Raw genomic sequence first — 10,563 nt, forward strand, 5'->3', positions numbered from 1 at the left:
TTAAGGATAAGATTCATTTAGTCCAGTGAGGTTACCCTCATAGAAATTCGGGCTGCTTTCTCCCTAGGGAAAGCGAGCTGCCATACAGTATACGGCGCTACCCATTTGTGTGTGTTTTTTTCCCTGCATGCGTGTATTCATGTTTCCAAGCCCTGAGACTTTCGGTGTGAACTTGGGTTCTTTATCGTGCGCATGCGTACACACGGGGGTGTTCGGACACCAAGAAGGGTCTGCACAAAGTTGACTCTGGGAAATAAATCCCTCGCCGAACGTGGGGATTGAACCCACGCCGATAGCGACAACTGGTTTTGAAGCCAGCGCCGCCACCGACTGAGCTATTCCCCCCCCCCCCACCACACTTGATCACATACTAAAAATAAACAGCCAGGTGATTCTCTGTACACTGCGGAATTTCTTGTAATGAATTAATGTATGTACCTAAAAACCAAACTCAACATAGGAAACAGTCGGCATGACCAGATCTGTGATAAGACGAGTTAAATAAGAAGGAGTGTGCCTTTAAACTCAGATTTATCAAAGGCTCTTTAAAAAAAATAACAGACAAACAGGCACATGCAACTGCAAGCATATATACATATTTTTGTACATCCATTTAGTTACTAAACCAACATGAAACCATGTACATTTGTTTGTCTTCAGATATGGACACCTTCAAGGAGCAGCTGCAGTTCTTGGAAAACTGTCTTTTGCCCAGGGGGAAATTTGCTAATGCAACAGCAGAGAAGGCATGGAAAAGATTCCATGCTGCTTGCTCAGAGAAAATTTCTCAGCTGTCCTTGACTCTGAACCTGAAGACAGGAGCAGCTTTTCAATTATGTTTGAGACTATTTCAAATCCTAGTTGAACTGAATTACAAAAACTCGCCTTCTGCAGGCAAACCAACTATCATCATAGCAAATGTATCAAAGGAAGACCGTGAGATATTACATTATATCGGTGGCAGTATTGTACACTCTGTAAAAGGGAAGGTTATGAGTAGCAAGAAGAATAAAGAAACATAAATTGATGTCCTAGAGACCCTTGTTGTAGACAAACAGTTTATGTCAACTTATGCAGAAAGTGATGGCACACACAAGTTCACATCTCTCTTGGACAGAGGTGGTCTGACATATGTAAAGCCATCAATGGTAAACTTGCTAGCGATTATGGAATGTTGTTTCAGGTCTAAGTTTTCCGATGCTCAATCTTGTTCAAGGGAGGAATTTGTTGCAGACTGTTTGGCAAATGATGCAGTAACCACAAGTTTTTACGAAGCATGTTATGACTCTTTTGCAGAAGATGAAGACAAGGAATACATTCTGCTTAGCATTGTAAATCTTTTCTTCACCATAAGAATACACCATGAATGTAACATTGTTATGGATAATTACAGGCACAGCAAACAGATGTCTAAAAAACAAAAGAGTATGCGAAAAAAGTTGAAAAAGTCTGCAGATGAAACACAGTCTTGACAACCCAACGTGCATTGTTCATTCTCAGAGTTTGCGTTTCTTCAGGGGACTGGTGCTTATAACCACAGGTTCATTCTTGCGCTTTTTCTTCTCCACATTTCCCTTTGGTGTGATTATCATTGCCAAAGACCTCTAAAGACGAATCTTGTTTTCCTGGTAGCCAAAGACATGCAAGGTTGGGTTGTCGCTGCGCTGGCCAAAACCTCTGTGTCTACCAAAGTGTGCCTCAAGTGGATCTTGGCAGAAGCTGGCTATGCTCTCAGAGTATAGTGTGGGGAACCCAAATGGGCAAACGAGCTCACACTCACAGGTCACCAGATTTCTGGACCGCTGAAAAAGAACAAAATATATCAAAATGTGTAAGCTGGCGAGATTTTCTGAAAACATTTTCTTGGACGAACCCCAAAAGGGCAATCTATTGAGATTAAAACTTCAAACTCATCTCAGTTTACATTTATTGCAAGCTTGTTTTCTTATGTCACAAAGATGTGAGTAGCATATTTGTGAGGTGAAACCACGTCGTGTTTTTAACCTCCCTAAATAGCGAAGGGCGATGCGTAGCTGACGGTGAGGCGTTATCTCGGGTTTGTTGCGTTGCACGAGAAAACCATAGCTTGAGATGAGCTGTGTTTTGAGACATGTAGCTGGTCTGGGGTAAATAACGACACAGCGTTTGAGATGTTCAACCGGGAAGGTTGTCGGCGCGTGTCAGACTTGTTCTGGGAACAAGTACTCTTTCAAGAGACGGGTCTCTTAAGGAGTTTCCATGAGGGATTTCCATGGCGTGTACTAGGGAGGGTCCTTACACGGGAGAAGCGCGGGACGATGGTGGCGAGCAAGGGACTGCATCGGCGCAGATGACTAGACGAGGGGAGTCTTCATCGTTACCGGTCGTGGCTGACGACGGTTGCTTACGCTAATGGCGTAAGGGTTTCTCGGGGAGAAACGTGAAAGGGGTGTGTTGGCACCTACGGTGAAAGGGGTGTGTTGGCACCTACGGTGAAAGGTGTGTGTTGGCACCTACGGTGAAAGGTGTGTGTTGGCACCTACGGTGGAAGGTGTGTGTTGGCACCTACAATGAGAGTTTTGGGAATTCATTATTCTACGAGGATTCAGCGATACAAGGAAGTGAACTGGCGACATGCAGTGAGCCGGGATTCGAACTCGTGAGTGTCTGTCGGTGCCTTCTTTTGTGTGTTAATCTATATTTGAGGAAGTATCTTTATAATATGTATTTACATGCATTGAGTGAAAGCTAAGAGGTTGTGTGAACTGTGTGTCGAAAAGTGGATGTGTTTGAAGTGAAGAAGTATGTTGTTTTTGGTTGAGGAAATAATAAGCCTGCATCCTCCCAAATTCTGTTATTGAAGTGTTTGGTGTGAAAAGGGTAGAGACAGTGCAATAGGGCAGAACACGTACATTTATTTCACATGCAAACCACTTTATGACATCTTACAAACCTACACGTAACAAAGTTTTACCAACTCTGTTGTGATTGATAAGCACTGTTTGCTTTTGATTATTGTATTTGGTACATTGTGAATAAAATGTCCCCTAATCAAACGGAAAGCTTCAGTCAAAGAATTGGGAATGTGAAACCTACTCCCTGTTTGTTCTTGTGTTTCCACTTCATTGTCAACAACAGATTATGAATACTTGTTCGGTTGTTTTATGTTTGTTTTATAACATGTATTAATTTTTGTTTCAAAATACATGTTACTAGATTACACAGCACACACTAAAGAAACAAGTTAAATACTAAATCCAAAAACAATGAGACTGCCAACGTTCCAAAATTCAGAATTAAAAAAAAGAAAGGCAAGTTGTTGTCACAAATATGTCGACCCAACAGTCTTTTAAGTGCACAGACAAACAATAAACAACAAGAACTTAGCTTGGCTGATTTTGGCTGGTTTACCAGCAGGCGGCAGGTAAATCAGCCAAGCTAAGTTCTTGTTGTTTATTGTTTGTCTGTGCACTTAAAAGACCGTTGGGTCAACATATTCGTGACTGTAACGTAAATTTGTCAATAACAACGTTTCAACAACTTCCCCTTCTTGTTTTTTTAAGTTAAATACTTATTTCTTTTGTAGTAATAAATTCATAATATCATCCAAACTGTTGATAAATGATAGAAATAGAATCGTGACTGAGCTACAGAACATCTGTAACAACAACATGGCTGTCTTGTAGCTGTAAAACTGCACTCCTGCAAAATAGGTACAGCTTGTACATGTAATTGTAGACTGACGGGCGCAATGGCTTGGTGGTAAGACACCGGTTCGAATCCAGGCCACGCCTGGTGATTTCAGGTGGATATTTTCCCGATCTCCCGATCAACTTATGTGCAGCCCGGCTAGTGCCTTATCCCCCTTCGTGTGTACACGCAAGCACAAGACCAAGTGCGCACCAAAAAGATCCTGTAATCTATAAAAGTTCGGTGGGTAATAGAAACACGAAAATGCCCAGCATGCTTCCTCCGTAATCGGCGAATGGCTGTCTAAATGGCGGGGTAAAAACGGTCATACAGTACACGTAAAATGTTTAGCCCACAAACGCAGAAGAAGAAGAAGTAATTGTAGACTGTGTACACAGAAAACAAAGTCAAACACATGACAGTGGAACCCCTTTTTTAGACATGATTTCTCTATTTAGATTCTTTTCAGACAGGAGAGGATGTCTGATACTTAATAGGAAATCTGACATTTTGGGGGTTCTTTAAAACAATAAAAGAGGAGTCCACTGTATGTACAATTAAACCATACACTTACGGGTAGTTTCCGAGGCTGTGGTTGTGGAGTTTCAACAGATTTGACTGGCATACACAGTGTTGGCAAACTTCCAGGTGTGAGTCTCATGTGGCCCTTGGGAGCTGTAAAGAGGCAAACAAGAAAAAATAAATTTTGATTTTATCTCAGCGAAGCTGGAGGTATCTCACATACTGTAATCGACTTGAGAAATGTTCACACCGATAATACATGATAAAGAAGGATTCGTTGTGCCCGATTATGGGCTACAGTTGGAGATGGAAGTTCACCAAAAATTGGGACCATACTAAAAATAATACGGTGGGTAAAATTGGCGCCCCCATTTTTTCAGCAAACGCCACCCAAGGCCGCTTTGGACAGGTAGAAATTCTGTACTTTCCAGGTCTGATTATTTTGTGTGTGGTTGTTCAAGACTATGGATAAAGCTCGCGTGAGAAGATTACGTCACGGTCAAAAGTCTTTGACGTCAATTATTGCATCATGACGTCATGCCTCCCTGTAGTCTTTCTCTCTCGCGCGGTGTGTGTTTGTGTTCATTTTGTGCACATGTGTTAGTGTTACTGTTTGTGTGTGTGTGTGTCTGTGTGTGCGCACGCGTGCGTGAGTCTGTACTCGTGTGTGTGTGAGTGTGTGTGTGGTGTGTGTGTGTGTATTTGTGTGTGTGTGTGTGTGTGTGTGTGCGCACGCGTGCATGAGTCTGTACTCGTGTGTGTGTGTGAGTGTGTGTGTGTGTGTGTGTGTATTTGTGTGTGTGTGCGCACGCGTGCATGAGTCTGTACTCGTGTGTGTGTGTGGGGTGTGTGTGTGTGTGCGCGCACGCGTGCATGTGTGTGTGTGTGCGCGCACGCGTGCATGAGTCTGTACTCGTGTGTGTGTGTGTGTGTGTGTGAGTGTGTGTGGTGTGTGTGTGTGTGTGTGTGTGAGCATGTGCATAAGTGTATGTGTGTGCGTGTATGTGTGTTTGTAAAGGTGTGTATGTCCGTCTGTCCATATGTGGGTATGGGTGTGTGTTTTGTGTCTATGAAGTTTTTGTGAGAGAGTGAGTGAGTGCGTGTGAGTGAGTGTGTGTTTGTGTGCGTGTGTGACTTGGGTGTGTGTGTGTGTGTGTGTGTGTGTGTGTGTGTGTGTGTGTGTAAGAAAGACTGAGAGAGAGGGAGAAAGAGTGTGTGTGTGTGCATGAGTTTGTGTGTATGTGCATGAGTTTGTGTGTATGTTTGTGTGTGTATGAGTGTGTATATGTGTTTGTTTGTAAAGGTGTGTGTGTCCGTCTGTCTATGTGCGTATTTGTTTGTTTGCTTAACGCCCAGCCGACCACGAAGGGCCATAATTATCAGGGCGGTGCTGCTTTGAGATATAAAGTGCGCCACACACAAGGCAGAAGTCGCAGCACAGGCGTCATGTCGTACCCAGTCACATTATTCTGACACCGGACCAACCGGTCCTAGCATACACTAACCCCATAATGCCAGACGCCAGGCGGAGCAGCCACTAGATTGCCAATTTTAAAGTCTTAGGTATGATCCGGCCTGGGTTCTAACCCACGACCTCCCGATCACGGGGCGGACGCCTTACCACTAGCCCAACCGTGTATGTGCGTATGAGTGTGTGTTTTGTGTGTATGAGATTTGTGTGAGTCAATGTGTGTGAGTGTGTGTGTGTGTGTGTGAGTGTGTGTGTGTGTGTGTGTGTGTGTGTGTGTGTGTGTGTGTGTGCGCGCGTACATGCGTGCCTATGTACATGTGTGTGTGTGTGTGTGTGTGTGTGGGTGTGTGTGTGTGGGTGTGTGCGCGCGTACATGCGTGCCTATGTACATGTGTGTGTGTGTGTGTGTGTGTGTGGGGTGTGGGTGTGGGTGTGGGTGTGTGTCTGTTTGTATAAGAGAGAAAAAAAAAGAGAGAGAGAGAGAGAGAGAGAGAGAGAGAGAGAGAGAGAGAGAGTGGGTGGGTGGGTGTGTGTTTGTACGTGTGCGTAAGTGTATGTGTGTGTGTATGTGTGGTTGTTTATATGTGCGTATGGGGGTGTGTTTTGTGTGTATGAAGTGTGTGTGAGAGAGTGATTAAGTGCGTGTGAGTGAGTGTGTATGTGTGTACGTGTGTAACTTGGGGTATGTGTGTGTGTGTGTGTGTGTGTGTGTGTGTGTGTGTGTGTGTGTGTGTGTGTGTGTGTGTGTTCGTGTGTGTTTGAGAGAGAGAGGGAGAGAGAGAGAGAGAGAGAGAGAGAGAGAGAGAGAGAGAGAGAGAGAGAGAGAGAGAGAGAGAGAGAGAGAGAGAGAGAGAGAGAGAGAGAGAGAGAGAGAGAGAGAGAGAGAGAGGTTTGTCTTTCGCTGGGGTATGCAGTGCCTTGGCGTTGCACATCTACTTAATTTACTTATTTGTTATTGATCGATTTGAAAGCTATTGTACTTTGTAGTTGGTACACATCATAAGAATTAAGATGAAATCATGACACACACAAATCTTAAATTATCATAATTATGACTATCACTGTATCAGTATGAAAATTATGATGTAGTATACTGCAATTCATTATCATGTGTATTAAAGCTATGATCTCTTTTTTTTCTGTGTAATGTTGCACAATCAGCATGCCTCGCGTTGTGTTCAAATCCAAGTGCTAACATTACTGGCTGACCTTGGTATTTATAGGAAACCTAGTGTTTTTTTAGTGTGCTAGATCGTTACCCTACTAGCGTGGTGTGTGATTTAGATTAAGGTGAGCAGACGCAGCGCAGAAGTCAGAACATGTAATCTTGAACTGTGCTAAAGTCTCAGTTTTCATTGTAAATTCATCACAGTCAAGACTCAAGTAGCATATTTTATTTATTTTTGATGCAAGTCCCTGTACTTAAAGAATATTTGTCATGAATATAATTGATAGATTGAGCTCCAAACTTAAGCAAAAGAAAGTCATTTAGACATTTAATCGACGAAAATGATGAGAAAATACCAACGTGCAAAATTGGAGGCTTACAAGTTAAATAAAAGCCACTAAATAGTGAGCAATACATGTACAATGCTAAAGTTCAAGATAATAAAGCAATTAGCTCATGCTCTTACAATGATATCAACATAGTTACATTAACTCGTTGGAAACAGTTGGGCTACATGGTTTTATTTGAGCAATAACTTGTTCAGCACTGCTCTTAATCCTGCACAGCTGACCTCTTACATCATACTCTCCAAAGTCTGCACTCAGTGACCGCTGCTGGCTGGCACAGCGGCAGCGAAGTAGGGGGGTGGGGGTAACAAGGGGCAGGTGGGGTTGACCTAGTGCCTGCAACTCTGGGCTAGTATTAGTACTGCTCTCCAGCTACTGCATCACATTGCCAGTGTTAGGTCGCATAGAAATTCGGGCTCATTTCTCAGTCTTCCTTCGGAAAGCAGTACGACGCTAAGTGCTAAACATACTATGCAAACCATTGCGCATTCAAAAACAGTCTCAAATATCTGATATACTCACTTGTGTGGAAGCAAGATTGCAGAAAGTGTCGGGAACAAATGTTGGCAGTGTCCGGGTTGAACCCTTTGTCTGCTCGACCGATCTTTTGCAAAAGTTGACTTCTCCACTCATCGTTCACACCTTTCTTCGGCACTTTGAAGAAAGATAATCCACGATTGATGGTCCGTTTAGCTGGACAATTCACAAGTGCACAATTTCAGCCCATGGTGGGCGCGGTCTGCTCAATCCAAATTTCCACAAACGTATCCGAATCTCCGCTACAGAGAAACGAGCACGTTGTGCGTCTGTATTATCTCTGAACCGGAAGTGGCTTGGACACATGACGGACGCGACATTTAGGAACCTACGCTAATTATGATGACGCGAGCTTCCATTCAAATTAATTTGAATGGAAGCTCGCGTCATCATAATTAGCGTAGGTTCCTAAATGCGCACGCTATTGCTCGAAACGGGACCTTTGATGCGCAGACTGTGTCTCGGCGATCCCCTTGCTACAGATCTCTGTGTCAATCCACGCTCTTCCCATATTGGTGGCCAAGACTTACGGAGATATGTGACGTCAAAATAATGACGTATTCTTCTAGACAAACAGCGCCTTGCCCATTCTGAAACGGATTTTGAGTGAAAATGATGAGATGGAAACATGCATTCTCCTTATCTTGTTGACCGGGAGGGTGTATGGCCAAGAGCTTCCGATATCTACCACAGGTAAGCTTTGAAGCTCGTTGGCATTGGCCTGCTATGTCATGACTAGTTTGAACACAATCTGTAGATATAACAGACGTGCAGTGAGCGCAAAATTCACAAACGTTCGAACGTCAAAATGAATGAGAAAAACAACTAAGAACCAGCATAGTACAAGCAGACTTTGAAAAACAACGACACGGAGGAAAAAAGGGAAAAAGGAGGAGGGGTGGGTGTTTCAATATGTGTGTGTGTGTGTGTGTGTGTGTGTGTGTGTGTGTGTGTGTATGTGTGTGTGTGTGTGTGTGTATGTGCGTGCGTGCGTGCGTGCGCGAATTTGTGTGTGTGTGTGTGTGTGTGTGTGTGTGTGTGTGTGTGTGCGTGTTTGTGTGCGTGCGTGCGTATTTGTAGGGAGTCTACCTTCGGGGTAAGGTGTTTTGTTTTTTAAGGGGAAGGAGTCTTCTGTGGGGCGGGTGGAGGAAAGAGGGTGGGGGTGGGGGGAGGGGCGGGGGGGTGAGTAGTATCGGTTTCAAATAGGTATAGTCAAATAGGTATATTTGGCGGGGTAAAAACGGTCATACACGTAAAAATCCACTCGTGATAAAAACATGAGTGAACGTGGAAGTCTAACATGAACGAAGAGGGTATAGTCGTCTATTTCGGGGATGTTTCACTATAATGGGACATGACGAAGGATTTGCTGTTCTTGCTTTTGTGTGTGTGTGTGGGGGGGGGGAGGGGCTTCATTACTACACTCAAACAGTACACTCTATAACAAACTTTTATAAAGCGCATCCACACGGTCTGATGTGTATTTATATTTACCTTGCAGAATCCCTCTGCCCTTGCGCGACCCCCTGTAACGCTACTGTGGCTTCCGGTCAAAACTGGGGTATTGGTTTGTGTATCTGTCACAATGTCTGTATACCTGTCGCGCTGTCATTCTTTCTGTCCCGCTGTCATTCTTTCTGTCCCGCTGTCTGACTGTTGCGCTGGGTTTGTTTTCTGTTTGGTGTGATGTCTACCTCCCAGTGTGTGTGTATGTATATATCCCCCTCTCCCCCCCCCCCCTTTGCTGCTGTATTTCTGCTCTTCACACATACACACACACACACACAGCCACACGCACACATACCCACACACACACATACACACACACACACACTCACGCGCACACACACACACACACACACACACACAGATACATACATTTACAAATACAAATACATACACACACCACACACGCAAACACACACACACACACACACACACACACACACACACACAAACTCACACACGCACACAAACTCATGCACCAACCCCTCCTCCTTGTTTCCTTTTTTCCCTCTGTGTCGTTGTTTTACACGCAGTTTATATCGGGGCAATGTTGGGGTCGAACATGGAAAAAATATCTCCAAAGCTAGAACGTAAGCAAGTGTGTGTGTGTGTGTGTGTGTGTGTGTGTGTGTGTGTGTGTGTGTGTGTGTGTGTGTGTGTGTGTGTGTGTGTCTGTGTGTGTGTGTGTGTGTGTGTATGTGTGTGTGTGTATGCGAGCGTGCTTGTCACAGTGCGTAGGTGCGTGTGAGAGAGAGAGAGAGAGAGAGAGAGAGAGAGAGAGAGAGAGAGAGAGAGAGAGAGAGAGAGAGAGAGAGAGAGAGAGAGAGAGAGAGAGAGAAAATAGATAGAGAGAGTTTACAGAGAAGCATATTTGTGACCCTCCATCACGGAATGAGTCGCATGTCACCTTTGAATGATTTTCAAGTTTTATATTTTCCTAAAGAGGTGTTTATGCTCTACCCAGTGGTGAAAACCGTTTTAGAAAAGAGCGAAAACTGTTCGCGTTATAAGCATTTGACTCAGGTGACCCCCACACTGTTACCAGTCACCCCCCGGACTTATATTAAGCCTAGCGCAGAACCGTGCGAGGTGACATGCGACTCATTCCGTGGTGGAGGGTCACATTTATGAACAGATTAATATAAGCTTTCTTTGAAAAAGGTGTAGAATGTACATGATGAATGATTGCTGTATAGTTTTGCATTCGTTTATTTCACTTTTTACCTTTCGTTTACTGTGTTTCTTGTCTTCAGAGGACGTTGCCTTCAGGAAAAAAGTTGAAGTGAGCTCGAGGTTTGCAGATCAATCGATCGAGCCAAGTGAGATCTGTGATCTGACGACCG

The 10,563-nt window shown here is 44.0% G+C and overlaps 1 long non-coding RNA gene across 1 annotated transcript; it reads right to left on the minus strand.

Moving 5' to 3' along the window:
- Positions 1-379: 379 nt before the first annotated feature.
- Positions 380-7,993, minus strand: LOC138972450 (uncharacterized). Its single transcript, XR_011457617.1, has 3 exons — positions 7,700-7,993; positions 4,244-4,344; positions 380-1,802 (listed from the first exon to the last, which is right to left on the minus strand). It is a non-coding gene; the product is annotated as an uncharacterized lncRNA (long non-coding RNA).
- Positions 7,994-10,563: the final 2,570 nt, after the last annotated feature.

This window comes from Littorina saxatilis, linkage group LG8, assembly GCF_037325665.1.
Source record: "Littorina saxatilis isolate snail1 linkage group LG8, US_GU_Lsax_2.0, whole genome shotgun sequence".
NCBI lineage: Eukaryota > Metazoa > Mollusca > Gastropoda > Littorinimorpha > Littorinidae > Littorina > Littorina saxatilis.